Consider the following 20,869-nt stretch of genomic DNA (forward strand, 5'->3'; position numbering starts at 1 on the left):
TGTTTAGAGGTGTGTGGGAAATTACGTCTCAAACTTCCTCCTTCACTTTGGCTTAAGCTGTTCTTTCCTTTCCTCCAAAACTACAAATCAAAGTGAAAATAACGAATGGTCCATATAACACTTTCTTTTTGAGGGACCAACAAAACAATGGGTAAGAAATGCATCAGGTCATATTTATAGGGCTGGCTATTATGAACATCATTACGATGGACTTCATAGAGGTTCATAGAACAACATAGTTAGAAGAGACCTTGGAAGTCTTCTAGTCCAACCCCCTGCTCAAGGAGGAGACCCATTCTGGACAAATGGCTGTCCAGTCCGTGACCCGTCAAAACCGCGGTCCACTAAAGCGCACCCGATTAAAGCACGTACCTGACGTCATCAGCAGCGTGACAAATACGACCGTGGGGAAAAAAGGGCGCTTTAAAAAGCGCTTTTACAGCAAGCCGATTCACATAAAGGTAAGGGTTATGGTTAGGGTTAGGGTTAGGGTTAGGGTAAGGGTTAGGTTAAGGGTTAGGGTTAGGTTTAGGGTTAGGTTAAGGGTTAGGTATAGGGTTAGGTTTAGGGTTAGGTTAAGGGTTAGGCTTAGGTTTAGGGTTAGGTTTGGGGGGGTTAGGGTAAGGTTTTTGCATTATTTTTAAGTTTCCCGCTCACAGCGTGCTGTTTTCATTGCGCTGTGATGACGTCACGTACGCGCTTTCGTCGAGCGCGCTTTAGTCTACCGCGGTTTTGTGGTGGAACCGTCCAGTCTCTTTTTGAAAGCCTCCAATGATGGGAGAACCCACAGCTTCTGAAGACAAGCTATTCCATTGGTTGATTGCTCTCCCCATTAGGACAGTTCTTCTTAGTTCTAGAATTCTTCTCTCCTTGGTTAGTTTCCATCATTTCTTGTCTTGTCTTTTGGTCTTTGGAAAATAGTTTGACCCTCTCAAACTATTATCTTTGTAGGAGCCCCTCAAATATTGGAATACTACCATCATGACATCCCTAATCCAGAGGTGGGTTACTCCCGGTTCACTGCACGTATATGCACAGTTCAGTGTAAATTGTTCTTTGTGCATGCGTAGAACAATTTACAGTGAACTGTGCATGCGCATGCACTTCTAAACAATATGCCAGCAGTGGCAGTGGCGACCAGGAAACCGATTCGCGGGTGTGGCCAGCCTGGGTCACTGCCAGTTCTGCGACTCAGGCCAAAATACCACTACTGGTTCAGCCAAGCCAGGTCGAATTGGGAAGAACCCACCTCTGCCCTAATCCTGCTTTTCCCTAGACTAAACATATCCAGTTCCTGCAACTCTTCTTCATATGTTTTAGCCTCCAGCCTCCAGCCCCCTAATCATGCTTGTTGCTTTTCTCTGCATCCTTTCCAGAGTCTCAGCATTATTATTTTATATCATGGCCAGAAGTGGATGCAGTATTCCAAGTGTGGTCTTACTAAGAGATTACTAACTAACTAATTTTCCATAGTCAACATGCCACAGCCAAATTGCTGTAGCAAACTAGCTTCAGGGCAAGAGTTACACTAATATGGAGGAAAGGGTGGAATAGAATCATTAAAGACAGGATGAAAAAGGAGGGACAGAATAAAATAGAAATGACAAAAAATTAAAATATTTTTAAAATTGATTTTAAATAATTAAACTGAATTGTTAAATTGTCCGATGGTGAGTTCTTCCATGGTGAGTTGTCCCATTGTGGCATTAAAGTAGGTTTTTTTGCAAATCCCTCCCCCTTCCCAAATATTTTAATTTAAACAAACTATACAATTGTAGCAATGGGCATTTTCAGAGTTCTTAAAAAAATCACACAAGGGAAGTTCTGATGGACTTTTTCCTCCATTAAGACAAGTGGGTTAATCTCCAGACCAAGGTATTGGTCAAATAAAGAGAAAGGTTGGGGGTGGTGGTAGAGAGAGAGCGGGAAACAACCACTACCTTCCCAAGCACAACTCTTGACATGATATGTGACTTCATCAGAGCTGTGTCATGGTTTGGATTGATAGCTCTGCATAGAGTCAACAAAGTAACACCCAGATTGCATACCCTATCCTATAAATCATGTCATTCACACTGGATGCAAAATGTCCATAGAAATCCATCTTTCAGTACTTTTCTCTGACCAGTCATTCCTAATGAATACTATCATCTGCACACTAACTTCTGCATCCTGTCATCTTCTCATCATTCTCATCTTTCTTACTACCTTCTCCTAGTGTCTTATGATTTATCACATTGTTTGTATCCTATGATGTATTACTGTATCATGATTTATGATCTATGACTCATCACTTTGTTGTTTGTATGTACACTGAGAGCTTCTGCACCAGAGACAAATTCCTTGTGTGTCCAATCACACTAGGCCAATGAAGAATTTTATTCTGTTCTGTTCTGTGCCGTTCTATTCCGTTCCATTCCACTTCACTCCATTCCATTATATTCTAATTATTTCATGTTCTATTCTATTCCATTCCATTCTAATTATTTCATATTCTATTCTATTCTATTCCATTCCATTCCATTCTAATTATTTCATATCCTATTCTATTCCATTCCATTCTAATTATTTCATATTCTGTTTTCTTCTGTTTTGTTCTGTTTTATTCTGTTCTATTCTATTCTATTCAATATTATACCCTACTATTCCCGTAGGCTCAAACCTCGTCATCTGCACGATCAAAATCCTTGGTTCATATAATCATTAAAAAAGGGAAAAGAAACAGACTAAAAAATGTGTACTTGGAATCCTTAGCAAAGAAAACGGGCCTATATTTTTCACATGGATGTTACATTGGGGTGGATGCGGGGAAGCCATCTATTGCCGAAAGGAGCTGGATCAAACCAATAGTGAAACCAATCCCAGCAGGTTTATTTAACCATAATGCCTCTCACAGTTATTGCTATTAAGCCTGGTTTTACCCAGTCTACATGTGTACCAGGGGTGAAATTCAGCAGGTTCTGGCAGGTTCTGGAAAACTGGTAGTGGAAATTTTGAGTAGTTCAGAGAACCGACAAATACTACCTCTGGCTGGCCCCAGAGTGGGGTGGGAATGGAGATTTTGTAATATCCTTCCCCCAGGAGTGGGGAGGGAATGGAGATTTTGCAGTATCCCTCCCCTGCCACACCCACCCAGCCACAGCCACAGAACCGGTAGTAAAAAAGTTTGAATTTCACCACTGATGTGTACTTTTGGTTTTTCTTGTCTAAGTGTAAGACTTTAGTTAGCAGTTAGCAGTTAGACTTATATACCGCTTCATAGGGCTTTCAGCCCTCTCTAAGCGGTTTACAGAGTCAGCATATCGCCCCCACAGTCTGGGTCCTCATTTCACCCACCTCGGAAGGATGGAAGGCTGAGTCAACCTTGAGCCGGTGAGATTAGAACCGCTGAACTGCAAATAACAGTCAGCTGAAGTGGCCTGCAGTACTGCACCCTATTCACTGCGCCATGGAGGCTCTTTACTTTTCTCTACATAGAGTTTGATTTTGTTAGATAGGGCCCAGTGTTCAAGTCTGTCAAGATCCGTCTGGATCTTGAGCCTATCATCTATAAGCCGGCTATCTTGAGAATTGATATTGAATAAAGTGGATCAACTTCATACAATAGAAGCTAACGGAGACTGGATTTAGAAGAAGTGTGTGAACCCATCAAATTAAGGGACAGGAGCCTAAAACATATAAAGAATGGTTGCTGGAATTGGCTATGTCTATTTTAGTGAAAAGAAGGACTAAGGGAGACTTGATAGCACAAAGCTGAGTGGGTCAACCTATTCCCCAAAGCATCAGCAGGCAGGACAAGAAGCAACAGATAGAAACTAATCAAGGAGAGAAGCAACCTGGTATTAAGGAGAAATTTGCTGATAGTTAAAACAATTAACCAGTGGAACAACTTACCTCCAGAAGTGGTGAATGCTCCAACACTGGAAGTTTTTAAGAAGAGACCGGACAACCATTACTCTAAAATGTTATAGTGTTTCCTGCCTAAGCAGGGGGTTAGACTAGAAGACCTCCAAGGTCCCTTCCAACTCTTGTTAGTCTGTTCTGTTAAATTTGTTTTCAATGTTTGAATTGATACAAAAAGGAGATCTATCTACTGGATTAATAGTATTTATATACAAGTTGGCATGTGTAGGATGCATCCAAATTGATTCAGCGGTGTTCAACTGAACCCATCAATGTGATTTGTCAAATTGATTGATTTTTTTTGAATGAATCAATTTGGAGTGCCTGAACCTTCGTTCATTCCAGCTGTGGAGTTTGACACTTCTGGGTCACTTCAGATCCTGCGATTCCTATCCTAATGAGCTTTTACTCACTGTGGTAGCTGGTTGGCATGGGCAACCAGAACTAAACACACAGCTTTTGCGATTGTTGCTTATTGATTGGCAAAATAATAGAGATGGAACACAGACAAGTACATTTGCATTGAAAGGTATTATGCAGTCAGGACAATGTCTGTCACAGCCACCAACTATGAACCAATATTGCCAATGCATATAACAATAGTCAAATTATATTACTTAGTTCAGTTGAAAGATGAACTCATCTACATGTCTGCAGAAAGAAGTTACACGGATAAACAATTTTTGTGCTACACACAGCATGAATTACACTAAATTTGCCTTGAAATGCGCTCTAAACTACAATCTACTGTGAAAGCCTAGGAATATAATTTCCCCCCTACAGCTAATAGTAAAGCATCGAACAGCTATTATGCTGAGCATATTAATTAAAAGCAAAATTGCACAAAATTGCAGCAAGATGCTAGTTTTTCTTTCTGAAAAGTTCCCAGGTAGAGTAGCAGAAAGGGGCAATTAAAAATATAATTGGGATTGTTACAAGAATAAATATATATATATTCCTTTACCTTTGTTTGTGTGGGTGTGTGTGCGTGCACGCACACACACAAAGGTAAAGGTTCCCCTCACACATATGTGCTAGTCGTTCCTGACTCTAGGGGGCGGTGCTCTTCTCCGTTTCAAAGCCGAAGAGCCAGCACTGTCCAAAGATGTCTCTGTAGTCATGTGGCTGGCATGACTAAATGCAAAAGGTGCACAGAACACTTTTACCTCCCCACAAAGATGGTTCCTATTTTTCTACTTGCAGTTTTATATGCTTTTGAATTGCTAGGTTGGCAGAAGCTGGGACAAGTAACGGGAGCTCACTCCGTTATGCGGAGCTAGGGATTCAAACCGCCAAACTGCGACCAACCTTTCTGATCAACAAGCTCAATGTTTTAGCCACTGAGCTACCGCGTCCTTATACGTACATACATTCATACACACACATTGAAAGATTAAAACAGCCACAAAAACCAAAGGGTGCACCCATCCCATAAGGCTATTTGAAACCCCCAATTCCAACCAACTGGAAATAACAACTAAAACGGATGACACAAGACAGTGATGAAACTATAGACAGAAACTACAGACACGGAACAAGGAGTGCTGGGATTAAAACTTACAGGCATGTAAACTGGTGGAGACACCATTAACAGAGACAAAAGAAAGTGGGAAGACCCCCTCAAGGATGTCCATTTTACTATCCTGTTTCCCTCAAAATAAGACCAAACCAGAAAATAAACCCTAGGATGATTTTTCAGGATGCTTGTAATATAAGCCCTACCCCCAAAATAAGCCCCAGTTAAGAACATCAGCCAGATGGGTGCATTTAGTACAGCATTTCCCTGAAAATAAGACCTAACTGGAAAATAAGCCCTAATGTGTCTTTTGGAGCAAATATTAATATGACCACGTCTTATTTTTGGGGAAACACGGTATGCACATGGCCTGATGTGCAAAAGTAGTAACACTGAGAGTAGCTGCAATCAAAACAACATGCCACTTTGAGTCTCTTGCAGATGGACATCTTGGCTATAACTAGTGGTGGGATTCAGCCAGTTCGCACCACTTCAGGAGAACCGGCTGTTAACTTTCTGAGCAGTTTGGTGAACTGGTTGTTGGAAGAACTCATTAGGGCAGAACCCATTGTTAAATTATTTGAATCCTACCACTGGCTATAACCATGGTTGAATGGGAGGAGAGGAAGAGTACCAGGTTAATGGAAAGGTCAGGTAGAGCTGGAAGGTCATTTAAAGGAGAGAACAAACAGGTCTTAGCTCATGACAGTCTTGACCCATACCAAAACAGTCTCATGTTTATTAATCATATCACTTCCCGTTCAGGGGAAAATACCCATTGTTTTTAATGTTCTTGTAGGCTAATTAAGGCTACAACTCTTCTGTTCCCATTCAAGGTTTTTACAGAGTTAAAAAAGAAGAAGAAGAAAACATCAATTAGTTTTAAAAAAAAATAGTTGGCACAAAATGCACTCAGTGGTGGAATCCTGCCAGTTTAACAACCGGTTTGGTGGTCGTGTGTTTTGCTCTGTGTGCATGCACAATTTTAACTAAACTGGTCCACTGGAAGGTGAATGTCATGTCTGGCTTTCCAGGGGAAGCTGCGAAGGAACTGACCTCACAAACAATTGCCACTCTAGGATGCTGCACTTGCTCTCCTTAATGACTCAAGCTCCCCCTTCTTCCTCCCATGACATCACAAACAATTGCCACTCTAGGACGCAGCACTCACTCTCCTTAACGGGCCATGTGTTGCAGAGTTATGCTGGAACACACACACGACACACAGAGAACACACACACACACACCAGGGGTATCTTACCCCCTCAGTATTTCTTTCCAGAGGGTAAGTCATCTGTGTACCAAGTTTGGTTGAAATTGCTTGAGGCGCTCCAGAGTTATCCTGGAACATATATACATGTATACAGCCTTTTAGATAGGTAGGGTAGGGTAGGGTAGGGTAGGGTAGGGTAGGGTAGGGTAGGGTAGGGTAGGGTAGGGTAGGGTAGGGTAGGGTAGGGTAAGGTAGGTAGGTAGGTATTTGTCAACCAAGGGAAAATATCCTGATTGTGGGAAAACAGGCAACAAGGGACATGAACGACCGATCCTCTCTCTTTCTCAAAATTTGCTTGTATTTTCTGGGGCACTTATCATTCTCTTTGAGTTATCTTGCAGCTGTTAACATTTGTCAACACACAACATCAGCCTTGGTCAGAACACCATAGATCTTTCTCCTCGGTTGGGTTTTTGGAAGAAAAAAGAGAATTCTGCTATAGGGTTTTTTTTTTTTTTTGGAGAGGTTATCTACTACTATAAAATTATTCAGCAATCCATTTGCTATTTTTCTTGGCTTCCTCTTTTTAAGTCTCTTACAACGTTTAAACAAACCCTTTTGCATCTTTCTATTTTAAATTTTTGAGCTTTAAAAAAAGGAAGCAAACTTTCTTCCTTTGTCCCAAAGATGCTTTTTCAACAGGCAACTAGACTTTTAGGTTTTTCCTTGAAGGTATTTTGCTTCTCATCCAAGAAGTTTCTTCAGCTCTTCTACAGAAGCTGCTTGGATGAGAAGCAAAATGTCTTCAAATTAAAACAAGAAAATCCAGATGCCTCTTGAAAATGCACCTTTGGGACAACCATGACCTGGATAACTGAGAATCTCCACAGAGATTATTATTATTATTTCTTCTTTTCCTTCTTCTCCTTCTCCTTCTCCATCATCATCATCATCATCATCATCATCATCATCATCATCATCATCATCATCATCATCATCTAAAGTTGATTTTCAGATCTTCCTATTAACCAACTGTAGCAAACCCCAAGGATATGCCTGCTGTATATAATATTGTGCTGTTGGCTTGGCAAATCAATCCCTGTTTTCATTTCTAACTAAATTACGTCTTATTAAAAGGCAATAATCAAATAAGATCAGGGAGACAAGAGAGCAAAACATCATGAAAATATTTACAGATCCCTTGCATCCTGGACATAAATTGTTTCTTCTACCCTCAAAATAACACTATAAGGCATTGCACACCAGAACCACTAGACACAAGGACAGTTTTTCCCGAATGCCATCACTCTGCTAAACAAATAATTCCCTCAACACTGTCAAACTATTTACTAAGTCTGCATTATTATTACTATTAATCTTCTCATCTTTCCTAACACCCATCTCCTCCCACTTATGGCTGTATGACTGTAACTTTTTCTGCTTATATCCTTATGATTTATACTGATATTGATTGTTTCCTGATTGCTTATTTGTACCCTATGACTATCATTAAGTGCTGTACCTTATGATTCTTGACAAATGTATCTTGTCTTTTTATGTACACTGAGAGCATATGCACCAAAGGCAAATTCCTTGTGTGTCCAATCACACTTGGCCAATAAAGAATTCTGCTCTATTCTGAAGAACAACAATTTCTTAAACAACAATTTGTGTTCTTCTGTTCCACGTTGGGAATTTGATGCCATTTTAAAACCAACGCAAATTTCAGGGACTGTTTTTAAATTATTAATATCGGTGATTCTGGAGGCCACACATCATTTTGAGCATTCTCTTTGTGTACGTGCGGGAAAACAATTTGAACTTTTGACAATCAAAGCTCTTGAAAGAACTGGCTGCAGTTTCATCTGTCAGTGGAGAGGCAGCTGCAGATGAGAAAAAAGCAGTTTGTACAGAAGCAGGATACGGGGTGGCTTTGCATTCACACCAAAGGGAAAATAAATATTTCTCAACGCGCCCACATGTAGCTCAAGATGAAGAGTCGGGAAGGAAGGGCAGTGAGCAGATCAAAGACATGATGGCAGATTAAAGATTATGCAGCCAGACATATACTGTTTCCCATTAAACCGTCATAGACGTTAATTAAATATGGCAATCAACAGAAAGAAAGGAGTCCACCCTGTATGGTTTCATTAATGTTTGTATCTTGGCACCTTAATGTTCAATAAATGCCATCTACTCTGAAACATTCTGGGCACCAAACCATACTGCACTGTAAATCTGATGAATAAAAGCCAGCAGAAACAAAGCAACCTCCATTTGATTCTGATTACACTTTTTTGTTGTTGTTACCACTTACTCTTAAAGCCTATTTCTTCTGTGCTTGTTTAGCCATCAATGGGAACAAATATGGAGTGCTGAGGTCCTCTAGTGGTTGTATCATGAAATAGCAGCTGGCTAAAGACGCAACATCTGTCAAATGGAGGAGGAGGAGGAGGAGGAGGAGGAGGAGGAGGAGGAGGAGGAGGAGGAGGAGGAGGAGGAGGAGGAGGAGGAAGAAGAAGAAGAAGAAGAAGAAGAAGAAGAAGAAGAAGAAGAAGAAGAAGAAGAAGAAGAAGAAGAAGAAGAAGAAGAAGAAGAAGAAGAAGAATGGATGCAATGCTATTTCAGTTCAACTTCAATTTTAAGGGAACTGCAGCGTTACAGGAACAACTATGGGTCAGGTGTGGGTCGTGTCAAGTGAGGGTTTTTTGATGTGTCAGATGAGGGTCACATGACCCACATCTGATCCAGCACAAAACCACCACTTGACACAACCCACAGCTGACCCATCACAAGATCCATCACAAGACCCTCACCTGACATGACCTCCCCATCACAAGACCCCCACTGATAACCCATTACAAGACCTCCACCTGACGTGACCCTCACCTGACACCACCTCTCCATCATTAATTACTGATTGCACAAAATCCAAGCCCTTACAAGCAGAACACTGACATTGACATTCCCTAAATTCTGCTGAAGATATTACCCAGCCTGGTAACAAAATGTTTGGAAACCCACCATCAAGCTTGGTGAATGAACCTCCATGCTCAGATAAACATGAACCTCTCTCTACCAGCTATTCTAAACCAAGGATGCAAATGTGGAATCACTTCCTGGAAGAGGAGCTGGCTGGAGGGGTCAAGTAGGACATTTTCAATAACCAGTCCTTTCTGAAAACACCAAGTCACACAAAGTGAATTTCAGTGCTGTCTAAGGAGTTGGATGAAACCACAGGTATCTTGAACACATTTAAAGTTCCTTGTTGAACTTCATGATATCAGTTGGCTTGACAGCCCAATGCTGAATGGCCTTTGAAGTTTGTACCCATGTTTTAAATTATACGGCGGTGCACGGCCCCATGTGCATTCACAGACAGAAAGGTTCTATGCAACATAGATTTGCTGCTACAGGGTGTGATGCTAGTTCGCCTCCTCGTGATGCGCCCTGGATAGCACAGAAGTGTGAACCCAACTGCCAGCCAGACTACATTGAAGAATTGGCAGTTAAGGACAGTTGGCAGCCAGAGATCTTTTTAGAACTCTTGACTCTCTAAATACATGGCAACGAATAAACAAAATGTTTCCCCGTCCTTTGCACCACCAGCTCTACGAAGGCAGGAAGCCTTAGTGAAGGGGTACAACAAAATTACAACTCGCTCAACATCTGTGTAATAAGTTTGACATCAAGAGACAGTGGAAAGCCAGGTTTTCACCTTCTTCACCAGCGTTCGTCAACTCTGAACAGGATCCGTACCCAACATGATGTCTGCCAGGACTCATCGCTTAAATGGGTCTTGTCTTTACCCCTCAGTGTGACTGTGGTGCTCCTCAACAAAATATCCATCACATTGTGTCTGAATGTCCATCAAGAGCTCACACTGGCCCAATGTTTGTCCTTGAACTGCAGGGTGAACTTGATGTTGACCTTTGAACTTCTGTAAGTGCATGTATTTGCCATACGCTAAATAAATAAAACTGATATATGTACATTTCAGCTATATAATCCTTTCGCTTAGGGTAAAATTTGGTTGCGTGTTTACATCAGCCCGGATCAGAAATCACTGTTACATTCATCTGATTTCAACGATAAATTTGGTATTTCCCTTCATTAATGGTTGTAACTGACAGGAAGTTTCTCCTTAGTTCTAGGCTGCTTCCCTCTTTGATATTTTTCATTTCTCACTTCTTGTGTGCTTAGTTTAAATTAAGCTCCAAAAACACTAACTAGCCTGCTTTCAACCCCGATCACTTTGCACTTTACATTAATTTCTCAGCCGCATGTAGATTCTTCCTCTACTCACAATGGATTACGCTAAATATAATGGATCTTACTGCTGTAATTAGAGGACCTCTATTATGTTGTTTTGTATGAATACTGAGAGCTTCTGTGCCAGAGACAAATTCCTTGTGTGTCTATTCACACTTGGCCAAATAAAGCATTATATAGATATTTCTATATTTTCCCCCTCACATCACCAATAAATTCTTGTCAAACTTGGAAGAATACAGTAGAGATTCTTTAGACTTTAAGGGCAAACCAATGTATTACATTAAAGGTATGTGAGTGTGTGTTTATATATATATATGTATGTATGTATATATGTCTGTCTGTCTGTCTGTCTGTCTGTCGCATTTGTGCTGATAAATAAATAAAGGGAGACTAGTATAGATCTATTTCAAGCTATTTAGCTCTCATCAGCTAGCCATACCCTTACTGGGAATCGAACCTGGGCTGTATTACATATCAGGCAGTTATATTAGCCACTAAGCCACAGGCTCTCTTCCTTTATCATACACACACACACACACACACACACACACACACACACACACATATATCTGTGTGTGTGTTTTAATGGAAGTTTGATCTGGTTTAGAGCTTTGATGCGGGAAAACTGACTCACGGCTATTTGCTTCTAGACAGAAGCCATAGCTATTTTTTTCTAAGACCAGCAACATTTTGGTGAAAGATAACTCTTGAAATTACGGAAGAGCCATACATGGTTACTCTCCCCAGTGCACAGTATGCAGTTAAAAAAAGAAAGAAAGAAAAGAAGAGAGCAATATCACCAAAGATATTCTGATGTATTCATACAGCACACAGGGATTTATCTATAGCGCAGCAAATAATCATTCAGTAATTATTGATTACAAAGTCCTGAGAATCTCCAAACAATTTCTCTCCTTTTGTTTACACTCTAGAACCGTGATGGTGAACCTAAGGCACGTGTGCCAGAGGTGGCATGCAGAGCCCTCTCTGTGGGCAAGCGCGTCATCGCCAGCTGCTCTTCTGGTTTGCGGTGCACACATGCATGCCAGCCAACTGATCTCCATGTGTACTTGAGCCCTGGAAACCCGAAGAACAGCTGGCCGGTGTGCATGCGCACCAGCCACCCGCTCTTTGGGTTTCCAGTGCTCTGGCATGTGCAAAGATCAGCTGGCTGGTGTGCATGTACGCGCCAGAAACTAGAAGACCAGGTGGCTAGCAGGCGCATGTGCACCAGCCATCTGGTTTTGGGGTTTCCATTGCTCTGGCATGTGCAAAGATCAGCTGGCTGGTGTGCATGCACGCGCCAGAAACCAGAAGACCAGGCAGCTAGCAGGCGCATGTGCACCAGCCATCTGGTTTTTGGGTTTCCATTGCTATGGAATGCACACACATTCTGGTTTGGGCACTCAGTGCGGAAAAGGTTTGCCATCACTGTTGTAAAGCCAGTTATATGTGGGTCTAATTTAACCCATCTAACTTAAACTCAAGTTTTGTTAGAACATAACATCAGAAAAGTAGGCTTAATAAGCCTTGGTTAATAAGCCTTAATAAGCCAAGAATAAGTTTCTTTCAGTGGTGGGTTCCGGATCCCGTTGCAACTGGTACGGTGCAACGGGGCCAGGCATCCACCACATGAATGCATACTTACCGCCCGTGATGCCTCCGCAATGCTCCAGCTGCTCGGCGGAGCATTGCCCAGGCGCTGTACGCTCCGTGCACGGAAGCCCCAGAAACCTCAATTACCAGTAAGGAGCGTGGGCAGGCAGGTGGGTCCTCCGGAGCACCATGCCAGAACGGTACCTGGTGCTCCCAGCAAGTGGTGCTCCACTGGTTTTTTGGCACAAGAACAGAACTTCAGACAAATTGGCACATAAATTCTGGACCATCCTTTTTAACTGGTTTGATATCAGGCATGGCCTCCACCCCTGACTAACAAATCCTGCCACCTGCGAAATGGATACAGTTCTTGGCCTACAACAGTTCATTTAGTGACCATTCAAAGTTACAACGGCACTGAAAAAAGTGACTTACAACCGTTTTTCGCACTTATGGACTACCGTTGCAACATCCCCCAACATGATCAAAATTCAGCCGTTTGACCACGGTTGCTATTTATGACGGTTGTGGTGTCCCCTTTTGTGGCCTTCTGACAAGCGAAGTGAATGGGGCAGCCAGATTCGCTTTAACAACCGTGTGACTAACTTAATAGCTGCAGGGTTTCACTGAACAACGGCGGCAAGGAAGGTCGTAAAATGGGGCAAAACCTCACTTAACACCTGCCTTGCTGAGCAATGGGGTCCAATTGTGGTTGTAAGTCGAGGACTATCTGTAATCTTAAAATAGATTTTCTTGCATTGCTTAGAAGAATCATCCAAGGGGATTTCCCAGAGAGAGAAAATGACAGGTTTATACTGTAGTCCTGCCTCCATTTCTATCATTTCAGTCCCTCGTCCAACCATTAAGTTGGCTTAAAGCAGGTAGTAAACAAGCAAGCAAACAAACAAGCAGACAGATACGATGCTTTCTTGAATTGTTAATCAATTCTGTCTAGGTTGCCGTAACATTCTGATTTTCAGTTATTGAAAATACAGTTGATCAGAAGGGGACAAAACAGGAGAAGAGAGAGGTACAAAACCAAAGGAAAACGAAGAAATATTGCTGGATTTGGGTTTTTTTTTATCCCAACATTGCCCCAGCTTCCATGGGCATAAAACATATTGGGGGGGGGGGGGGTAATAAGACGCCACTGCTTCATGCAACATTAAAAAAGAAGAAGAAGAATACTGAACAAATGGATACTCTCCACTGGAGAAAGACAGATCAGACTGTACTCTGGGTTACAAAGAACCCGTTTTTACTCACAATAGATCACTATCAGTGTGTAGTTAAAATATAGTATGGGCCGTGTTCCAAGGCAGCAAGAGAAAAAAAATAAATCACAACATTGTCAATTATCATCTGCTCAGGCAATCTTCTTCATAAATATCAGTTACACAGGAACTATATCTTGTTGATGCAATCTTTTGCAGAAGGAAGGATCCCATCTGGAAGCAAAATGATTTACTACTAGGAGGGAAAGAATAAGTAAGCACAGCTTTCTGGGTTGAACTGTCCTCTCCGACGGCCGTGTCCAAAATTTTAGAGCTGTAATTCAGTTACATAAACTCAGATCAATCAACAATGAATCTTGCCGTACCCAATCAGCATGGATCATGACACAAATACAACAACGGATTTGTTAAAAACTTTCTTTCAAGATTTTCATAGATTTTGTTTTTATTTTTAGATCATGCATGCTTATTTGAGGGGGGGGGAAATCTTCTTAGAAGTATCTCCTTCCTGTCAGAAATATCCCTTCAAACATGAAACTTGTTGCTTTAACTAAAAAAATGACATGATTGAGTTGGACTATGCTGAAATCAAGCTATTTCCAGTGGATTAATTCAATAACTGAAACTGACTAAACATTTAAAAAAGGACATTTGGTTAATTGCAAGGTTGTACCCACAGCTAAATCTTTTTTTTTCTTTAATTCCAATTTAAATGAGGATGAGAAAATTTAGAAATTAAAATAGGAGCAAATCCAAACACCTCACATATCACAACCAGTGGTGGGATTCAGCCAGTTCGCACCTATTCGGGAGAACCGGTTGGTAACTTTCTAAGTAGTTCAGAGAACCGATTGTTGGAAGAAATCTCATTTTGTTTTTTTCCACTTTACAGGGCTAATCTTGTAAGGAAGGCAGGAAGGAAACATTCTGGTGTTGTTTCTAGCCTAATATTTATTGCCCTGCTTACAGAAACTGCCTCTCCGGTTAACCCTTACATTGTAACAGCTAAGATGAAGAGCTCATCCACCTGAGTTATTTTTGAGTTTGCCACGACCACATGGTCACATGACCACTGAGCCACGCCTATTGAGCTGATCATTAGGGCAGAGAACTGGTTGTTAAATTATTTGAATCCCACCACTGATCACAAGCTCGTACAAGACGGATTTTGCACAAGAAATTCATTTCCAACAACTTGGAGCAGAGAAAGGCGGGACCGAAGAGAAAGAGAAAAAAATTGGTAAGGAAAACTCAGTTTCTCTAATTATCCCTGGTTTCATGAAGCTTCAGAGTTCTGTGCTGAATTATTAATATTTGGCTTAACAGGTTTGGACAAATAGCTATGTAGGTCAGAGTTACGCTGAGACCCTGACAATACTGAAGCTAATATTCAGTAACATCTGAAAGGACGTGAAACCTCAGATGCATTATTAAAGAACATAGCTTTCAACTAGTCCTGGAAGCTGCATGTAATTAATGCCAAAATAATTTTATTTATATATATATATATATATATATATATATATATATATATATATATATATATATATATATATATATATATATATATATATATATATATATTCTTTGCATATATATATATATATATATATATATATATATATTCATATTCATTCATTCATTCTGCAAAGAAGATATTTTTTTGCACTTCATTTACCTGTTTACAAAACTTTCCTCTCCTGCCTTCACTTTCTCTTGGGCTTCTAGGGTGTATTGTGATGCTTGTTAGCAAACCTGACTGCGGGGGTGGAGGAAGGAATATAACAAAAAGGGTCATTCTTCTAAAATGAAGCCTTTGGTTTATGCAAGAAATAGATCGGCTTAAATCAAGCAGAGTTTGAACCGTTTTCATGACTACGTGCAGCTTCTTGGTACCCCTGAAATACTCTGAAATGAGCTCCATCAATCCCAATGAAATGTAATCGATTGGGTTACTTTCTGAATCTGAATCCTCAAAGTAGAATGGGACAACTCCCCCTGGCCAATTGGCCACAGCTAAGGCATTACACAGCCAACTTGCCATGGCCAATTCTCTGTGGAAAAACTCAACCGCAGGACAATTCAACAGTGCAATTTAATTGTCTAATTAAAAAATATTTTAATTTTTGTCATTCAGATTTCATTTTGTCCTTGTTCAGTGGTCAATTGGTCATGGTGAGTTGTCTCACATGTCAAACATGGAAGCCATTGGGCCTTCAGGCCTGCCACATTTTATACTGTGGGAAAAAATGGGAGGGGGGATTATGCAGATGAAACTCAAAAAATTAGAATATCGTGCAAAAGTTCATTTATTTCAGTAATGCAACTTAAAAGGTGAAACTAATATATGAGATAAGACTCTTCACATGCAAAGCAAGATAGTTCAAGCTGTGATTTGTCATAATTGTAATGATTATGGCATACAGCTCATGAAAACCCCAAATCCACCATCTCAGAAAATTAGAATATTACATGCAATCAATAAAACAAGGATTGTACATAGAACAATATCAGACCTCTGAAAAGTATAAACATGCATGTGTACTCAATACTTGGTTTGGGCCCTTTTTGCAGCAATTACTGTCTCAATGCGGCGTGGCATGGAAGCTATCAGCCTGTGGAACTGCTGAAACATGAAGTGCTCCAAAATCATCTGGTAGATGGCTGAGTTGACCTTGGTCTTAATGAAGCACAGTGGTCCAAAGTCATGTTGCTCGGTCCAAAGTCCTCTTTTCTGATGAGAGCAACTTTTGCCAAAAGCACCAAAAATTGGTTCAATGACCGTGGGATTACTGTGCATGATTGGCCTCTCCATTCTTCCTCCATACTCTGGGTCCTTGGCTTCCAAATAAGATGCAAAAGTTGCTCTCATCAGAAAAGAGGACTTTGGACCACTGTGCTTCATTAAGAACAGGGTCAACGCAGCCATCTACCAGGAGATTTTGGAGCACTTCATGCTTCCTTCTGCAGATGAGCTTTATGGGGACACTAACTTCATTTTCCAGATGCCCACACTGCCAAAAGCACCAAAACCTGGTTCAATGACTGTTGGATTACTGTGCTTGATTGGCAAGCAAACTCGCCTGACCTGAACCCCATAGAGAATCTATGGGCATTGCCAAGAGAAAGATGTGAGACATGAGACCGAACAATGCAGAAGAGCTGAAGGCTGCTATTGAAGCATCCTGGTCTTCCATAACACCTCAGCAGTTCCACAGGCTGATAGCTTCCATGCCACGCCGCATTGAGACAGTAATTGCTGCAAAAGGGGCCCAAACCAAGTACTGAGTACACATGCATGCTTATACTTTTCAGAGGTCCGATATTGTTCTATGTACAATCCTTGTTTTATTGATTGCATGTAATATTCTAATTTTCTGAGATGGTGGATTTGGGGTTTTCATGAGCTGTACACCATAATCATCACAATTATGACAAATCACAGCTTGAACTATCTTGCTTTGCATGTAATGAGTCTATCTCATATATTAGTTTCACCTTTTAAGTTGCATTACTGAAATAAATGAACTTTTGCACGATATTCTAATTTTTTGAGTTTCACCTATATATGGAGTAAGGGAGATATATAGTCAAAATAACATTCTTTTCTAAGTGTTAAGGACCCCTTGCCCTGCAGATGGAGTGGCATTACTGGGAGGCATCTCCAGTTGGGATGGTGCCTGATTGGCCATGGGATGGACATGGGGGTGCTGGACAAGGACTTAAACTTTCTTTTGGGTGGGGAAAACCTGGAAACTTTCAGATTTGGGTTTTCACAGATGTTTCAATATGACATATCTATTAAAATGGAACTTTGAGGAAACTCAAGCCTCGGAGTCTTTTTTCGTTTGTGGTATTACTTGGAACCCTGACACCACAGTGAGGTGGCTGTGGTGAGTTGTCCTAGACCCCGCCTCAAAGTACTGCTAGCTCTCTTTCCCATGATCTTGACCAAAGTAGCTTAATGGTAGCTTGTATGGCCTGTGGGCTGGATCGTACCATCTTTGGTTAAGGGAGATTTCAAGGGGGGGCAGGCTTCACGGTGAAAAAAAATCATTCACTCTAGTCTCCCACCACATGTTCCTCCAAAATGCACAGGAGAGATTCATGGAGCATTTGAGTAGGGGACAATGAAACCTGGTCAGCTATTTTTGCACCTTCTCAAAGAGTGCCAAGATTTCCTCAAGAGATCCATAGCTCTCTGAAATTTGCAAGCTGCCAACAAAAGGATTAGCTATCCATCTTCAGATCATGCCCAGATTTATTTGGTTGTAAATTTCTTTTAAAATTAATAAGGTGGATGTTTTTGTGGTGCGAATGTTAGAATCTTGATAAATGTAATATCAATAGAACTAACTAGACTGGGAATCTTGAGCTTTTAACGTATAGGGCAGTTTAAATTACAATTTATAGAGAACAGCTCAATTATTGTCCTGTTCTCAGTCAATGAAATCAAAAAGATTGGAAAATGTCTAATTAAGCAGATGAGGCTCCCTAAAACAGAATTGCTAACACCTTTGCTTTCTTTTGGGTTTGTGCTGAAGCCATCTTGGATGTAATAGTGAACTTATTTAATATAATGGCTGGGTTACTTTGCCGAATCAAATTTCTGGCAAGTAAAGCTTTGTAGAAGGGTCTTAGTTTGTGGACCAAGAATTCCCATTTCTTTGGAATTCTGGTTCTTCCTGCTATGAAATTCAGATTTCCCATGCAAACAACCCATTTGGAAATGTAGTACAACTACATCGGTGTAAATCCCAGCCTGTGGGTACAAATGAGATCTCCAATAGGGGAGGAATTGAAAATAGGGTACCAAGATGATGTATTTGTCATTCTTTAATCCCTTTCCATTTATTCCTTCTGTCTTTCTCATCAGCTTTCATTCTTTTTGTCCCTTCTTTCCCTAGACTGATTGGCACTTCCAGTCAGGGGCTAGTTTTAATACATATTATTGACAATGGGGGAGCCTCTTCCAAAGGTTTTCCAACAGTTCTAGATAGACTTCTCAAAGGATTAATTCATACTTCTGTCATTTCTTTCCTACAGCATCCAAATATCTGTCTCCTTTATCCTACTGCTGGGTTTCTATCGATCACCTGTCTGCCTGTCCATCCATCCATCCGTCATCTATGTTTTCCCAGAATTATATGGATTTAAGCTTTGGAGCTGAGGAAAAAGCGCCCTGTTTGTAATTCTCCTTGTCCATGCTGCGTGGAAAATAAGCATGTTCAGAAAGAGATGGGTAACACTTGATACGTATCATCATTTTCTTATTTTTGAACATCATAAGGCATCGAAACTTTTGTTTCTGAAGGGCCAACCAAAGTGGCACTGGCCAGTAAAAAAAAAAGCATTACTTTGGATTGTGTTTATTATATGAAGGGCCCACCTGGGTCACCTTTTTAAAAAATGTTGGGTAAAATCTACAATATGTCAGATACATTTGAGATGGAGACTGATGGACTTGTACAATGGCTGTCCATTTTTTACAGACAGGTGATTTGTGAGGGCTAAGTATTTTCAGACTATAAGACGCACCAGAGTATAAGACACACCAAGATTTTGAAGAGGTGATTTTTTTAAAAAAAGCGTTTTGCACTCTGCAGGCCTCCCAAACCCTCTGCATGCCTTGTTTTTTGAGACAAATGGGACATGCATATGCTTTGAGAGGCCTGCAAAGTGCTCCTGGCGGCTGGCGGGGACAAGAACGGCCCATTTTGTGAAGGGAGTGGAGTTTCAGGAAACCAAAAATGTTGTATTCGGTGTATAATTTTCAGATTTTCACCCTCTTTTTTTGGGGGGGGGTGCGTCTTATACTCCGAAAAATACGGTAACTACAGAAGGATTGCAAGCACTGCTTTGCCTCAGAATGGCATTTCTTACAGCTAGCCTTGAGATCAGAACAGACATGGGTCTTTTCGGGTTCTGCTCAATCAAAATATTGGACCGACCAGCAGGACAGGTAACGCTAGTTCTTTTCTCCAACCCTTTACCCCATGGAGAAATCAAAGTGGAACGTTATGCACACAACTCTGTGCATGCCTTGGCTTTCAATTTGCTGCACTATTTATTCAAAACACCACTAAAGGGACATCACTCTAGTGCAGGTGTGTCAAACTCGATTTCATTGAGGGCTGCATCAGGGTTGTATTTAACTTCGGGGGACCGAGGTGGAGGGGCCAGGGTGGGTGTGGCGAGCTTGGTATCACTCCTGTCGGGGGTCCCTGTGGTGGCCCAAGCACTCTGCTAGCAAAAATGGGCTCCCGAGTTCTGTTTTCGGCTGCCTCCTGCAATCCTCTGCTAGTGAAAACGGAGCCGAGCTTCATTTTTGCCCATTTTCACTGGCAGAAGCCCCACAGGCCAGTCCTTCGCTGTTTCCAGAGCGGCCCCGTGGGCCAGATCTAAGTACCCTGCAGACCAGATCTGACCCACGGGCCTTGAGTTTGACACTCCTGCTCTAGTGAGTCTAGATCAGTGGTTCCCAATGTGGGGCCCACGCCCCACAGAGGGGCAATTTGATTTTTAATGAGGCCAATTTGAACCTTGTTTAAACCAAGTTAATGGCCTTTTAGGCTTCCTCCACATGAGTAGAGTTATTTTTTGAGTAAAGTAAGAATTATATGTCACCAAGGGAGGGGTGGCATCAGGATTTTAGAGATGCTTAGGTGGGGCATGGCCAAAAAAAGGTTGGGAACCCCTGGTCTAGACTGACATAGTGAAAAAACTTTGCATTCTTGTATTTCATAGATACCCAGGATATCAAAAATGATCCATTAAGGGTTGCTGCCAATCAAATATTGTACAGGCGAAACAATTCTAGTTGGACCCATCAGTGTGACTTTGGCCAAGGCCAATATAGGTTATGTTCCTCACCATTAGGGTTAAAAGAAAACTCAGGGAGAATCAATAAAGGGACATGGACTGAGTTTTAACGCACCATTTCAGCTTAGGGATTTGTGAATGAGTAGCTACACAAAGCTATGCTCCAATTCAGGACCTATCTGCTGCTTTGCTTTGCAAGGTGCAGAAGCTAAAGGACAGGTGGTTTTTTGTTTTTTTTTAGTTTTCTTTTGTTTTTCAAGAGGAGGAAAAAAAGTGCCAGCAGCCTCCTGCATATTTTCCTCTGAGTAG

At 41.2% G+C, this 20,869-nt stretch overlaps 1 protein-coding gene across 12 annotated transcripts in view; it reads right to left on the reverse strand.

The window, feature by feature from the left end:
• The window catches only part of KCNMA1 (potassium calcium-activated channel subfamily M alpha 1), a 648,117-nt gene that overhangs the window by 166,570 nt on the left and 460,678 nt on the right, over nt 1–20,869 (reverse strand). The gene's annotated exons all lie outside the window — the stretch shown is intronic.

This window comes from Thamnophis sirtalis, unplaced genomic scaffold (genome assembly GCF_051295495.1).
Source record: "Thamnophis sirtalis isolate CommonGarterSnake01/CBP01778 unplaced genomic scaffold, rThaSir2_p1.2 scaffold_15, whole genome shotgun sequence".
NCBI classification, from domain to species: Eukaryota; Metazoa; Chordata; class Lepidosauria; order Squamata; family Natricidae; genus Thamnophis; species Thamnophis sirtalis.